This window comes from Cyanistes caeruleus, chromosome 3 (assembly GCF_971803275.1).
Source record: "Cyanistes caeruleus chromosome 3, bCyaCae1.hap1.1, whole genome shotgun sequence".
NCBI classification, from domain to species: Eukaryota; Metazoa; Chordata; class Aves; order Passeriformes; family Paridae; genus Cyanistes; species Cyanistes caeruleus.
The window spans coordinates 115,184,240-115,200,157 of NC_141703.1; positions in this window are offsets into that span (position 1 = coordinate 115,184,240).

Here is a 15,918-nt window from a genome sequence, read left to right on the forward strand (position 1 = left end):
GTGGAACTGCTGGACATGAAACTGATTTTGTTCTGTATTCCCTAGTCAGGGTTCTTCTGGTAGTCCAGAGGAGGACATGCATAGGTGAATTTGGCCCTTTCCTTTTTCAAACCTCCCTTCAAGTCATCTGTTAACACCCCTACCAAAACTCAAGTAAAAACCTCAGTAACCACATTTTCTAGGCCTTGTTTGCAAGGCTTCCTCAAGGCTTGTTTTCAAGCCTCAATAAAATATATTTTTTATATGGTTCATTGAGGAGAAAGATTTAAAAGACAGTAGCAATAAATGATTTTTAAGCATTATGAAAATCCATCCCAGAAGCACACACTGACTCTTAAGGGACCTTGCCATGATTCAGTTTCTGATGTCAGAAAAGTTCATGCAGTACAAGCACCCTGCCAAGAAATTGTGGATGTCTGAAAGTAATGCTGACTTTTTTCCTTTATTTCTTCAACTAACGTTTAGCAGGTAGTGGGAAAGTGGACTAAAAGCTGTCTACCTGATGCTGGTGAGATCCAGTCGGGGAATAATCTGAAAATTCAAAACTAATGCTGGTACATACATCTTAGGTTAAAATGTTAATTATTCAGCAGCAGCAATGGTGACAGGTCTTTTGTGGGGGTTTTGTTGTAGTTGTTTTGTTTTTTGTTTCTGGGGGCTTTTTAAGTTCTGAGGCATTACGTATTTTCCTCACTAGTATGGGAAAACAAATGGTGGAATAGGAGGGGAAATCTAATATGTATTGTAAAAGCAGTAGACTTCCAAAATTATTTTCTTCCTTTATGTAGATGTACTCAGGGGACAGAATGGGAGCCTGTCTTATATCTGCCTGCCTTTGCCAAATTTCAGCAACAGATTGCTCTGTTTGCATTAGGATAGGAATCATGAAAGCAAGCTGGAGTAGAGACTACAAGGAGTTTAAAACAAAAGATTTCACTATTGTCTGCTAATGTACTGTGACTACATAGATAGGGAAAGTTATAAATGACAATATAGTATTGGCTTTTGTATTTATGTATTAGCTTTTGCATATTATTATTATTATTAGTCACAAATATATTGATATGGTACAATTTTCTTTTAACTGCTTTTTGGTATAGTATAACCGGTGAGTTTATGTATGCACCATATAGCTTATATAAACAGCAGTGTGATAAATATAGTTTAAGCCATAGCGTAATATTAAAATAGAGACTGTGATATTAAAATGCACCACTCAGAAAATGGTGTAAGATAATTAGGTGGATTCTCACATTGGTGGATTATCCTAGCTGAATGATAAGAGAACAGTGACAAAAACCAGAACACCAAGAAGAATTTACTGACTCTTTGTTAGCAGGTAGTGTAAAAACAACAGGATAGAACCACAAGAAGAAATAAAATATATTGATTTAATCTACAGGATGGCATGAAGACAAGTCAAAGGTTAAAACCAAGCAAAAGAAATTCCTGGAACATCTAAACTCACAGGTATGTTTGAATAATGTATAAACTCTCATGAATATGCACGTAACTCCTGTAATGTAACAGTATATAAGAACATTGCCTTAAGCAAATTGTGTGGTTTTGGCATATTGCCGAACACCCCAGCCTGGATATTGTCCCTTTTATCTCTCATTCAACTTATTAAAAAAAAACTTTAAATAGCGAAACTTGTTTTTCACGGGGAAGCTTAGAAATTATTTAGAAAGTTTGTTTTTTCCAGGCTGTAACAGTTCAAAGGCAAGGAGTAATTTGACCCTCACTTAGCTCTTCCTGTGTACCACACTCACTATGTTGCATGGCCCACACTGCTTCCTCAGGGAGTGCACCACTCCAGACAATATTTCTACTAATTTTAGTTCTCCTGAACTAAGAATACCGAGGGAAAGTCATCCTACCTTACTAAAGGAAAACCACTTGGAATATTCACGGAGTCCTCATAGAGGTAAAAGTGAACTTCGTTTATTGCATAACTCAGTACATTCTTATGGGGTTCTTTCAGGGTTCACGCAGCTTAAGTAAAACTGCTGTTGGCTAGTGTATCGTGTTGTAGTGTGTTTCTTGTTAATGTTATGTTCTGTTATTACCCAAGTTGATAGTTTGGTCCAAATGAGACCCTCCCACCCCATGTTGTCAATCTACCCCGAGTCTCCTGTCAATCTGTCTTAAGCCCACCGCATGCTTGGAATTCCACTTCGGAAACCCCCTGAACTTCAGCGCTTGATTAGTCCATGTGACCCAACTTTCCCCCACTACCTCCACATTGGATGATGATTTTGTGAACCCTGCCTTTTACCCTCTCCAGGATATCTCTGATCAGCTGATGCTTTGTACCCTCCCTTTGAACTGCCTCCCTGTTTCAGCTGTTGCATGCTTGCATTTTCTGTCTTTTGTCCCCAAGATTCCCCAGAGCAATAAATGCTTTATCATCCCATGCAAAAGACCTCCCTCTTGTCCTTGTCTCCTCAGAGCACAGACTGACAGCCAAAAAGCCATTGAGCAAGTGCTCTAGTCGCACCTCGGGTCATCCTGCTCCTGGGGTGTGACCCACTCCTGTTGCAGGCCAAAGTGACAGACCTCCAGCCCGATGCGATAGCTGGTGCCTAATGTGGGGCCCTGTGAACAGATCCCACAGATGAACTGTGGATTTTATCCAAGAAGTTCTGGCCCTCAGCTGCCTCTGAGTGCAGCAGAGTGGTTTTTCACCTGTGGCTCTTGTGGGGAGGAAGTGATAACCCTCTAGCATCCAGAGGACCACTTCCCTGAGGAGGACTTCCCTGCAGCCCCTGTCCAGTGGACCAAAGGAGGATGAGTATACCCCAAGTGAGGCTGAGGGTGCTCACAAATTGTGGGAAGGGTGCACTGCTCCCCGGGAGTGGTGGAGGGGGCAGCCACGAACCTACAGGCCATGATAGTTGCCTGCGGAAAGCACCCTGTCCTGAGACTGGCCCTGGATCTTTTATCTTGAGCTTGTTTCTTTTGCTGCAGAGGAGGGTGCATTTTTGCTGTGCCGGCAGCTTAACATCAAGGAAAATGGGTGTGAAATTGTCAGCACAGTAGAGAGGAATCTATTTTCAAATTTTGGGTACCCTGGAGGGTGGGAAAGGAAAGTTTTCAAAAGGGTTGTTAAAAAAGTTTGTTCAATGGCTTTTCCTCCACTTTCCAAGGGTATCTCCAGAGGAAATACCAAGCATCCCCTTCTGGGATATAGCTGGAAGCAAATTAACAGCCTTGACAAATAAAGGTGATACATCAGTTGCTAAATTCTTTTCATTGTTTGTGCTAATTCGATCAGCGACAGTTGAAGAAAAGAAAGTAAAGGCTCAAACTAACCCCCTCAGCTCCCCCGTCCCCTGATCCAAAATCCTTGTCCCTTGCATCAGGAAGACTGTGCCAGGCAAACTGCACAGGAGAGCTACCAACTCCCTGGCCTCCCACAGACTTCTCAGTACCCTTGCCTTGAGAGCAATGGTCATGCTGTCAAGGACCCTTTCCTAAACCCCTCTTTCCCAGCTGTTAATCCTCCAGTTCAAGTGAATGCCCACAAGGGAAATTCCCAAGTTTTCCCTGAGTCCTCTCCTGCCCCTCAGAATGACTCTCAAGAGACACAAGATGGTGGAAGCCACATGGCTCGGCCCCCACCTTGTGCTTCTTCTTCCCAGAATGCCTTTCACTCTGTTCTTTCCAACCTCTTCTTATCCCCTGACCCTACCCCTACGCATGCCCCTCCTTCTCCTCCCCTCTCCCCAAACTCAGCCCCTTCCCCAGGCAACCCCTCTTCCTTTCCACTGTCTCCGCCTCCCATTCCCATGACATCATTTGTTCCCATGATGTGACCTGGGAACAGCAGCTCCCATTCCAATTGCTGTCCTACCCCTGCTCCCTCCTCCTTCTCTGGCAGCTCTCATCCTCTTCCAGTTTCAAATTCCCATGATGGCATGGGAACTGAAAGCCATGAGCCCAAAATGCAAAACCTGGAACAGGAGACCATCCCGTTCGCTGCACCTGTTTACCTATACCCAAACAAGAGGAACCCCTGAGTGGCAATCTTGATTATCTGCATAGAGAGGAGCTTTGCAAGGCTCAGAAGGAGTTTGGGAGAAAAAGTGAATATTTTAAAGGTCTTCTAAAGGACACGTTTTCCTCAAACACACTAGTTCCTGACGATATCAGGGATTTGTTTGCACATCTCCTAATCCAAACAGAGTATCTGTTGTGGGAGAGGACATGGAGATTATTACGAGAACTCTTTCCTGAGCTCTTGCAAAGCCCTGACTGTGCCATTGATGCAGACAACAACAATATCTCAATGGACCGCTTGTGTGGTGAAGGGGATTAGTCACAAGCTAGAACTCAGGCTGAAAAAATACTGCAGCCTGTGTTGGAACAGGTAAAGAGAACTGCAGAGAAGGTCTTTATCCTTATGCCCACCAAAGAACGTAAGCAAAGTTATGTGAATATTAAACAGTTTCCCTTTGAGGCTTTTATAGATTTGGTTGAAAGGCTCCGAGTCGAAGTAGAGAGGCCGGTGAGAGTTGGCAACTACAGGAACAGATAATAATGGAAGTGGCCCAAGCAAATGCTAATGACATCTGTAAGAGGATCATCCTGGGTCTACCCTTTGAGCCACCACCAGCCCTCGACTTGATCATCGAAGCCTGCACAAAGAGAGCCATCATCCCAGAGCCTCAAGAAAATGAGACAAAATGGAGAAAACAGCTGCTGCTGCTATTCCAAAAATACACCAACAGCCTTATCAGTGTTTTAACTGTAGGCAGGAGGGACACATAGCAAAAGTTTGCCCAAAGAGGCAGCTTCTGCAAAATAAACCAGTAAGTTCTCAGGGGGGAGGGGGACAACCGCTTCTAAAAAACTAGATGGGAAGCGTGGGCCTGCTTCGCATGTAGACAAAAATGAAGCAGGTCAGAATGGGGACCCAGAGAAGGTTTGGAAGACACAATCTCCCTTTAAGCTAGTTGTGATACAAAGTGCATTCTTTAATACAGATGACTCGTAGCTTGTGTCAGTTGACCCACTTGACAAAGACTTATTTGCTGGACTAGACTCTAAGTATGTCGTTATCAGGGACACCAAGCACACAGCAAGAGATTGAAATCTCTCCGGCAATCATAACATCAGAGCCAGAGGCACTGATTCTCATGGCACGTTGTGTCCACCCACCCTTCTTTATGCCACAAGGCCAAATCATCACCCAGGCAATTCTGATGCCAAATGAAATGCCAGTAGATAATTCTTCACCAGGTGTCCACTGGGCAGAAGTCATTGGAGAAGACAAGCCTTGGATGGGGTGTGGACTCTGGCGAGGTGAAGATTACCTTCACCTTGATGGAGTGTTGGACATGGGCAGATGTGACAATCATCCCAACCACCAGATGGCCGTCACATTGGGAATTGCAACCCGTGAGAGGTAAAGTACAGGGCATTGGGGGTGCCCAATTAGCCAAACAATCTAAGAGCATCGTCCAAATTAAAGGGCTGGATGGGCAATTGGCCAGCTTACGCCCATTCGTTTTGAACTATAAAATTCCCCTGTGGGGGAGAGACACTATGTCCCAATGAAGAGTAAAAATTAAAATCCCAAAAACCCTACAGGATTTTTCATAGTGGCCGCTGATGAGTGCCCTGCCCAGAAGCTGAACTGGGAAACAACATCCAATATGGGTAGATCGGTGGCTGCTGAATAAACAAAAATTGAAGGTGCTCAGTGAATTGCTAGAAGAGCAGTTAGCAAAAGGCAACATTGTGCCAACCACCAGCCCTTGGAATTCCCTGGTCTTTGTTATCAGGAAGCCGGGAAAAGGCAAGTGGCAACTCATCCAGGACCTTAGAGAAATTAACAAAGTCATTGAAAACATAGGGTCTCTTCAACCAGGAATGTCCTCCCCATCGATGCTCCCCCAAAATTGGAATTTGGCAGTTGTTGATATAAAAGACTGTTTCTTCCAGATTCCTCTTGACCCTGCTGATGACCCATGGTTTGCCTTGTCAGTTCCCTCCATCAATCGAGAAATTCCAATGAAGCGCTACCATTAGCGAACCTTGCCGCAAGGCATGAAAAACTGTCCCAGTATATGCCAGTGGTACACTGCTTCATTGCTGTCCCCAGTGCGTGCCAAAACAAGAGAAACCATCATCCTGCACTATATTGATGATGTGCTCAAGTGTGCCCCCGATGATGATAGACTACAGTGTGCACTTGACCTAGTTGTCAATGTTTTGATTGCTGCAGGATTTGAACTCCAAAAGGACAAAGTTCAACAGCTGCCCCCTTGGAGGTATTTGGGGCTCCAAATTAGCAAGAGGACCATTACTCCTCAAAAACTGATGATCAGAAACAACCCAAAAACCTTAGCTGATCTCCACCAGCTGTGTGGGTCCTTAACTTGGGTCAGACCCTGGCTGGGATTAACAACAGAAGACCTAGCCCTCCTTTTCAGTTTATTGAAAGGGGGAGAGGAGCTGAGTTCTCCTAGGGTCCTGACCCAAGAGGCCAGGCTGGCTATGGAGAAAGCTCAAGAGGTGATGGCAACAAAACAAGCTCATCGCTGCCTGCCAGACTTGCCATTCAAGTTTATTGTTTTGGGAAGACTGCCACACCTCCATGGCCTGATTTTTCAGTGCGATTAGGGCCAGAGGGATCCGCTCTTGAGCATAGAATGGGTATTCCTCAGTCACCAGCAGTCCAAAAGTATCACCAGGCCACAAGAGCTAGCAGCTCAATTGATCCAGAAGGCCAGGCCAAGAATGCAAGAACTGGCAGAGTGTGACTTCACATGCATCCATATCTACCACTTACCCCAACATCAGGTAAGTTAACAAAAGTGGTTCTGGAGCAGTTACTTAGGGAAAATGACACACTCCAATTTGCTCCAGATAGCTACCCAGATAGCTATTTCAATTCATAATCCTGGACATAAATTATTTAATTCAGCATTTAAATTAGTCCCCAAGGAAAAACAAAGTTGGAGGCCACTCAATGCTGTGGCAGTTTTCACAGATGCATCTGGAGCATCCCACAAGTCAGTGATGACCTGGAAGGATCCTCAGACTCAGAAATGGGAGACAGATGTTAAAGATGTTAAATCCAAGAGGCCTCAACAGCTGTGAAGTGTGGCAGATGGACGTGACTCACGTCCCGCAATTTGGCAGGCTGGGGTATGTTCATGTTTCAGTGGATACTTTCTCTGGAGCAGTCTATGCTTCTGCCCATACAGGAGAGAAGACCACAGATGTGCAAAAACACTTAGTGCAGGCCTTCTCTGTGTGTTGGGGATCCCTAAAGAGATTAAAACAGATAATGGTCCCACATATACCTCCAAGGCCTTCCAGGAGTTCCTGCAGAAATGGGGAGTAAACCATAAAACAAGTATCCCTTATTCACCTACAGGTCAAGCCATCATTGAGCAAACACATCAGTCGCTCGAGAGAGTTCTAGAGCAGCAGCAGAGTAATACCACCAGTGATCCACCACAGATTAAGCTTTGTAAAGCACTGTTTACCATAAATTTTCTAAACCGCTTATTTGAACACTGTAACCCGCCTGTTCGGCATCTCAGCAGTAACACACAGCTGAAATTGAGAGAACACCCGCCAGTTTTAATAAAGAGTCCTGAGACAGCAAAAGTAGAGGGCCCATTTGGGTTAATCACTTGGGGTCAGGGATATGCTTGCATATCCACGCCCTCTGGGTTGAGATGGGTCCCTCAAAAGTGGGTCAAACCGCCCATCCTCAAGCCTGTACCACGATCAGTCCAGTCCACCAAAGATGTAACTGTGGCTTCCCTCCGGAGGCACTGGCACCAAGGAACTGGAAAACCCGATCCCCTAATTGACTGTCAGATTATCCCTGACTGTTCTTTTTCTCAGTGATATGTCAGATTTTTTTAGTTAATGTTTACCATATTGAAGTCAGTCATATAGCAGTATCCACACAGCAATCCTCATGGAGAAATGTGTTCCCCTGATCAGAATCTATTCCTCAATGCCAAAACTCTCCTTCTTAAACAGAAAACGGGGAGATGTTGCATTGTGTTTCATGTTAATGGTATGTTCTGTTATTACCCAAGTTGATAGTTTGGTCCAAATGAGACCCTCCCACCCCATGTTGTCAATCTACCCCGAGTCTCCTGTCAATCTGTCTTAAGCCCACCGCATGCTTGGAATTCCACTTCGGAAACCCCCTGAACTTCAGCGCTTGATTAGTCCATGTGACCCAACTTTCCCCCGCTTGATTTTGTGATTTTGTGAACCCTGCCTTTTACCCTCTCCAGGATATCTCTGATCAGCTGATGCTTTATACCCTCCCTTTGAACCGTCTCCCTATTTCAGCTGCTGCATGCTCGCAATTTTCTGTCTTTTGTCCCCAAGATTCCCCAGAGCAATAAATGCTTTATCATCCCATGCAAAAGACCTCCCTCTTGTCCTTGTCTCCTCAGAGCGCAGACTGACAGCCAAAAAGCCATTGAGCAAGTGCTCTAGTCGCACCTCGGGCCATCCTGCTCCTGGGGTGTGACCCACTCCTGTTGCAGGCCAAAGTGATAGAGCCAGATAAGCTCCAGCCCAATGCGATATTCTCCTTCTTTGTTTTCATTCTTCACAGTGACTTCACGGTCAGTGTAATCTGAGTTGTGCAAACAGGTTTTGAATAAAATATTGTGTCTACGCCTCACTGCCTTAAACAATAGCATTTCTTCATATGGCTGAAGAGAAAGACTTTTTAAAAAAGTCCCAGTGGACACCTAAAACTCTTTATAAAGTTAATGTGATTGTAAACAAATGTAATGCTAGGGAAAATGCAGCCATGACCACGTGTGTTAGTCTTGAAGGAATTCTAACAACAGCCACTCTCTGTGCTTTTGTCAAACCTCTTTCTGCCATGTTTAATTGAGAGTTGATGTCTTCATGCTTGCTAACTTGTTGGCAGCGAGTTTCTTGTGCTGTGCATAGGATGTGGAGCATTCTAGGTGTTGCTTTGCAAGCCCCTGGGTGAAGAGAGCACTTATAGTAGTGATAGTAAAAGATTTCCACAGAAAATCTGGGGAGTTAGAAAGAAAGTTAGGCTTGGCAAGCCCTGGGAAAAGAAGGCCCTGGGAAATGTTAGGCCTCATGCTTGCTAAGATCATGTGAAACTGCACCTGTGTAGTCAAGATATGATAAATAATATAACGGTTGCTTAAAGAATCATGAGAAACTATGTTAAGGGTTTGAGGGGAATCATGAGAAATCCATGCTTGGATGGAATCAATGTATAAAATATAACATTGTAAGTTTAATAATAATGAAAATGTAAATTATATAGCGAGAGAGTATAAAATAGGTTCAGCTCGAAACCAAGTCCGGTCAGATTTGGGTATGTGTCCCCCTGATACCCAGAGCTCTTTAATAAAGAACCTTCATATGATCATTCCATGATTATGTGTTCCTGAATGGTAGCTGCCATGGTGGGGTCGATGGCATGGGTGTCACGACTACCCTGTAGAAGCTGTCCTGAAAAGGACAGCCCAAGAGCACAGGCACGTCCCTTGCCCGGCGAGTGATCTCAGCTCAGCGGCAGCTTGCAGGCGACACAGAGAGAGAGATTAGAGCTCTGTATGGCATTCCACTGAGAAATAGCCTTTATTATAACACAGTCCTCAGTGAAGGGAGCCAGTGACAGCAGCTCTCTTCAACTGGGGAAATACCACAGTATATATAGGGAAGGAGAGGGGCGGGGGAAACTTGGATACAAGTAGCAGGGTGGAAAGGCAGGGGAGAACACCAATGGGGTGCAACAGTTTAACATAAAACAGGAAAGGGTGTCGGGGAGATACATTTCTCTCACTATGAGGGGAAGTGCCTGGCCTAGTATGAAGCTCTCCAGGGGAGTGTCAGCACTCATCTGCTTGCCGACTCCTTGGCCCCCACAGCTCCCTTCTTTATTTAATAAAAATGCATCTTCCAGTGACCTCGCTAACAACCTTTTACAACAACTAAACATACAAAGTAAAATAATGATGATTAAGAAAATCTAGAAAATGTTCTTTAAAAGGGAGGAAGCCCACCCTCTGAGTCCCCAACTTCCAAAAAGGTCCTCAAACCATTGGGGCTCTTTTTCTCTTTTTCTTTTTCTTGAGTTCCTGGACCATGTTGCTGATCTTCTGGATGCATGTGTGGATGCTCTCGCCATGGTTGGACAGGTTAAAGGAGTACAACCTGTCAAATTCCTTCTCCTGGGGCTGTGCTACCAGCCAGGCATCCACAACTGATGTTTCCAGAAGCATCGAGAGGGTCAGGAACTCAAAGATGGTTCTGCCTCCCATGGTCTATAACGGAGCATAAAAAGTTTAACTTCTGGTTTTGGAGCAGGGGCTCCACCTTTTTTCTTTTAAAACGAAAAAAGAACAGGTATGGGTTGAGGTAGTGGTTTGCTGGTGGGGTCATTCTGTGCAGAGGGGGCGCATGACCTGTCACCAGCAGCAGCAGCACTAAAGGTGCATTGCAATTGTATAAAAGGGTAGGTTTTTGAGGGGAAAGGAGCATAGGGAACAGGAAGGGAAAGGGGAGGGAGTTTCAGGAGCTCTACTTATCCGGCATGGTCTCGGCTGTGATGTGGTGTCTCATTTGAGATTTGGTAACGATTGGAGTGGTTCTCTGCGTCAACTTCTTTTGGCGATGTCTCCGTCTCCAGGCAGCGGTGGCTTGTTGTTTTTGAGAAGCTGTGTGGGTCTCAGGAGACGTTAAGATGTCTGTGTCCAGTGCAGGGTTTGCAGGGACTAGGTATGGTTTTATTTTTTTCCCTGGGAGCCACCTAGGACCAGATGGTGTTAACACACAAGCATACCCTCTCCCCCAGCTAATCAATGGGAAAGGTCCTGATGTCTGTTGTGACTCAGGATCCTTGATCAGCATTGGTGACCTCTCTGTGAGTTTGGCATGGGTCAAATTAGAGAAGTGCCGTACTTCTACAGGGGTATGTAGAACTACAGGGGGGTCGGGCTCTGTAGGTGAACAATTTAGAAAATTCATAACATGCAGAGCCTTACAGAGCCTCTCAATGGGAAGAATGATCTTTGTTCCTCCCCACTGCTGATCAAGGACTCTTTTAAGGTTCTGATGTGTCCTTTCCACTATTGATTGCCCTGTGGGAGAGTGAGGTATGCCTGTGGCGTGCTTCACCCCGCACTGGCTGAAGAAATCTCTCAGTCTATGGGAGGTGTAAGCGGGCCCATGATCTGTTTTTATTTGTTCTGGGACTCCCAGGGTAGCAAACACAAAGAGAAAATGTTGGCTGGTATGTTTGGCATTTTCTCCTGTGTGGGCTGAAGCAAACACTGCACCTGTGACCTAAGTCCCCATGGAGGCGGGATGGTAGTTTTTGCAGGAGGGATGGAGTGGTGCAGCATTTGATTTGATGTCAGTGCACGGGGCTGTCCCATGCTCTGATTGAAGTTTCCTTAATGCCAGTTTGGTCTGGGTAACCATTGGTGGTTGGGTGGCTATAAAAAATGTCTCTCGGGGCAATCCTTAAAAAAGTGTCCAGGCTTGCCGCAGTTAAAACAGTGGCTTGAGCTTGAGTCCTTTATCATTTCAGCTGCATAGGCACTGGATATCCTTTCTGCCAGCCCTTTAGAACCCGCAAGGGCTACTGTGTTTTCGGTAGAAGTGGAAACATGCTTGGCGCAGGCTTCAACCATTTGGTCTATGGTTGGTTCAGGGTCAAGTGGGAGGGCCTGTAAAACTGCTTTACATTCCATGTTGGCATTGGCCATTGCTATTTTTACCAACAATTCTTTTTGTGCCTTTGGGCACTCTATTTGCTTTTCAATGGCAATTTCAGCTTGTCTATATATTTAATGAAATACTCACTTGTCCCTTGCTTAATGTTAGTGAAGCACTGCGTTGGGACCTTGTTACCTGGGGTGACAAGAAGAGATGTCAGAGATTGCAGCATTGGCAATATCATGGAGAGTGTTATGAATACACGAATACACTAGAAAGAGAGATATATAAGGAAAGGTTTTATTAATTATAGCAAGCCAGCAATAAGCAAAGTCGGCGCCGGGCGGCAGGGAGGAGGAGGAGAAACCTCTTCCCACGGAGCTGCCGCGCTTCCCGCTTCCATGTTTGTCCTTTTATTCGTTTCGGCCTCCTGATGATGTGGCTTTCCTCCGGCGTTTTTACGCATGCGTCTCTGGTCATTAGATGATCTTTCTCTGCCCTCTTGTGGTCGTAGAAGGGAGGCTCCAAGTCTTCCTCACTCCTACTCTACTGACCTTTTCTCACTGTTTCTCTCTCAAGGTTTATCTTGTCCTAGTGTTCCAGGAATTTCTGCTAGTCTGTTATTAATTATGCCAGCTTCAGCAAGTTAGTGGCCTTCAGCCCCTTCTCAACTTTATATCTAAAGTACAATTTCGCAAAGCATTCTATCATATCTTTTTATTTAGGCGAACAAAAGAGTTTCTATCTATCACAACCCCCCCTTTTTCTATTTCTTACTTTTGTTCGCTGAATCTTTGTAGTTCTTTTTTACTTAATTCTAAATAATCTTCTGTTTCTTCTCCCTTTAAGGCCTCATATTTAGCATGTATTAACATAAGGTGTGCTGCTTCTAATCTGTTTTTTACAATATTAATAATTTTATTAAGAATGCAAGGGCCTAAAGTAAGTACTAAAATTAGTAAAATTGAGGGCCCCATTATGGTGGATAATAAAGTACTTAACCAGGGGGAGTAATTAAACCAAGATTCATACCAATTCTGTTGCATTTCTTGTTCTTCTTTTCTCTTTTTCAGTCCTTCCTGTAATTTGGCCATGGTTTCTCTTACTATTCCACTTTTATTTACATGTACACAACGTTCTTCCTTAAGGGCAGCACAAAGGCCTCCTTGTCGTAAAAATAATAGATTTAATCCCCTTCTATTTTGTAAGGCCACTTCAGCCAGTGGGTCTAGGGAGTCTGTGAGATCCTTTATAGATTTATCAATTCTTCTTAAATCCTCATCTACTGAAATTCTAAGCTCTCTGAGTCCCTGGTGCTGATTTACTAAAGATGCTACACCTGTTCCTAATCCAGCCCCTCCTATGCCTAGCAATACAGCTACTGTTAGTGCTGTGAGGGGTTCTCGCTTCACTAAATGATGTTCTGGGTTTTGATATTGTGTATACACATATTCTTCAGAATGATAAATAATTCTGGGAACTATTATGACCTGTATGCAGAATTCATAAGTTTCATTAAAGGCTGTTATAGAAACACATGGGGTTACTCCTAAAGTGTTACAAACCCATTTAGTATTAGGTGCTGGAATCAGCCACTGAGCTGGCTTGCGAGGGTCATTAATCAGTATTTTTGTTTGGCATAAGTAATTCTTATCTAGGGGCACATTTCCCACACATTTCCCTTTTCCAGTGACTCGAGATAATGTTATTCCTGGAGTATTTTCCCTTCCTGATTGCCATAAGCAAGCAGCAGGATTGGTACCATTCACTCTTTTTGGTTCTGCTATGGAGCCTATGGCCTCATAAAAGGGTGGATTAATGTTATAACGTAACCAACATTCTCTAGTTAAATTTGGATGTGTATCATTTAATACTTTAAAGGTAGCTTGCAGAATTTTCCAAAGAGCTTTGTTTCCATATTCTTGGGGTGTCTCTACTGTGGTTAATACTTGGGTGTTATTTTCTAATTTTTCTGAATGGTTATTGTGATCCCTTACTTTAGGGTCTTCTACTCCCCACACCACTGGATTTAGTCCAACAGATCCCGAGTCATGGGGAACTACCTCTTTCTTTATGAGTATATGCACCCCCCGATCCCTTCCGGGTTCCCATACTCTGAGACCCCAGGTTCTTCCCAATAACCACCCAGGATCTTGGGATTGTGTAATATTTATATAGTGAAATTTGCAAGTTCCAATATATGTTATCTCCCCTGAGGGGCCTATCCAGGGCTTTACACATCCGTGTGGACCCCGTTCAACCTTTAGATACTTATCTGGGTTTTGTACTTTCCATCCCATGGAAATTGTCTCACAGCCCCAATATCTACAGTAAAATTCTCCGGGATAATTACAATACCCTCTGCCTGGATTAGAAGCTGGGCACATGTATAGTACCTTATGCCCAGGTGGGAAATAATTAATACCCTTCCACTTAATGAGAGAGTCTAGTGTAACTTGAAAGCTAGGGGCTCCAGAGGTAATTTGTGATAGAATAATAACCTGGTCCTCCCATCGGGTTAAGGACCAATTAAAGGGTTCATGAGTCTTACTTGTACAAATGTTAAATGTGCTAATTAAAATTATAAATATTACTGACCTTTTTAATGAGCATTGGCTTCCCTTGCTATAATAGAGGCTTTTCTTTTGTAAAATACCAATTTGGGCTTCCCATAAATTATTTTGCTGGGTTGTCTCATTCCCATTCTTGTGGCATTTCCAGGACCATGACCTTTTGGTCCCATGTATTTTGGAGTGTTTCCCTCCACAGTTTATTACTCCTCTGCCTCTCCCGTCGTCGACCCGGTTGCCTCGGGCCACGGGGTGTACCATCGTCTCGGCAGCAAGAGTATTCTTCAGGAGGGAGATTACTCCTTTTTTTATTCTTTCTTTGTATATATTTTTCCCAACTTCTATGTTTTACTAAAGGGGTATCACACCTCAATTCCTGGAGCCACCGTCTGCACGACCCAGCTACTATATTTATTACAAAAGGTGCAGGTTCGTTTGGATGGTAACAATAATACAAGGAATTGACTCCTTTTGAGTAAATGGCCCACCACTTTTCTGATCCTTTCTCAAATTCCCCTGCCTGTGTTTTGGTTCTTAAGGCCCAATCGGTGAGTCTCCTCTGGGCAATGTAGCAAAATCTACACACCCCTCTCGGTGGGTAGCCTCTATGACAGTGGGTCCACCAATGTTCTTCACATACTATACTTTTAAAACAAACAAAAGGGTAACAATTCTGGCATACAGCACAACCTATTTTAACATTACTATTATATATTTCCTCCCTACTAGATGGGGGTATCTTATATTCTATATAAAAGCCTTTATGGAGTTTACTATTCATAAGTTTCTAAGCAGATTAATAATTTTCAGATTTTTTTTTTTTTTTTTTTTTTTTTTCAGGATATTTTAAGTCTCAGGTCCCCAGCCGGGCTAACCACTTCCCAGTTATTAGTTTTTGGTGGCTCCACAGGTCCCTTAATTCGACTGGCATGTGTCCATCCCTTCTCCGCAGTTCGGATTGCAGAATCAGTTGTTAGCAGGACTTGATACGGTCCTTCCCACTTTGGTGTTAGGGGGTTCTCTTTCCAACTTCTTATCAACACCCAATCTCCGGGTTGTACTTGGTGTAATATAAAATCCAATGGTGGTCTTTGAGCTAGCATTCCTTTTTCCCACAATGCCTTCTTATACTTCATTAATTTTATTAAGTACTTATTGATATACTGATCACTTACATTTGGATGTGTTTGAACTTCTTCTATATTATAAGGCATACCATATAACATCTCAAAAGGGGAAATTCCCAAATCTGCCCTTGGCTGAGTTCGAATATTCAGAAAGGCTAATGGAACACATTTGACCCATGATAGTTTTGTTTCCATTACTAGCTTAGTAAGTTGTTTTTTTATTTCTCCATTCATTCTTTCTACTCTCCTAGAACTTGGAGGGTGCCAAGGGGTGTGTTGTTCCCACTTTATTCCTAATGCCTCCGACACCTCCTGAGTTATTTTTGATGTAAAATGGGGACTTTTGTCAGAGTCTATTGTCTCTGGTACCCCATATCTGGAAATTATTTCTTCCAATAACACCTTTACAACTGTTCGTGAAGTTTCCCTAGATGTAGGGAAAGCTTTTACAAAATGGGTGAGATGATCCACTAGGACCAGGAGATATTTAAGTCTCCCTACCTTTGGTAGTTCTGCAAAGT